This window comes from Montipora capricornis, chromosome 14, assembly GCF_036669925.1.
Source record: "Montipora capricornis isolate CH-2021 chromosome 14, ASM3666992v2, whole genome shotgun sequence".
NCBI lineage: Eukaryota > Metazoa > Cnidaria > Anthozoa > Scleractinia > Acroporidae > Montipora > Montipora capricornis.
The window spans coordinates 19,764,955-19,765,491 of NC_090896.1; positions in this window are offsets into that span (position 1 = coordinate 19,764,955).

Sequence of the window (537 nt, forward strand, 5' to 3'; positions counted from 1 at the left end):
ATACGGAGCAAGAAAATTTGCGGCTGTTTGACCTTTGCGTGCCGGAATGTGTCGCGGTTCTGGGCTTAATTACCTTTCCTGCGGTTTCGATGCAAAGACAATCACGAGGCCTTTGTCAAACGAACACCTTTTGATGGCCACTCGTTTTGCAAAAAAACAATTAGAAGTGACTGTTAATGTTCCTTCCGAAGATTTGAGGGATTTCGAACGTTGTATTTTAAATTAAAAGAGAAGTACGCGTACTTATTTAAGTGTTTTAACAAATGAGAGAGGATGCAACATACGAGCCGACTCACTTCCTCTGTTTCACAATGAAGCGACACCATTGGTGAATACAAATAATGATATCCACTGAAACTGGAGTAGTCATCCGGCATTATCGTGTTATTGAATAACACACTTATCATTGGTTCTAACAAAAACATTATTCGATAATGTTATCAGAACTGTCTGAGAGAGATGAGCTTGATGCTAATTGGCCCTAATGCTTGATAACCGCCGATAACCGATAACAGGGATTAGTCCCAATTATTTTGA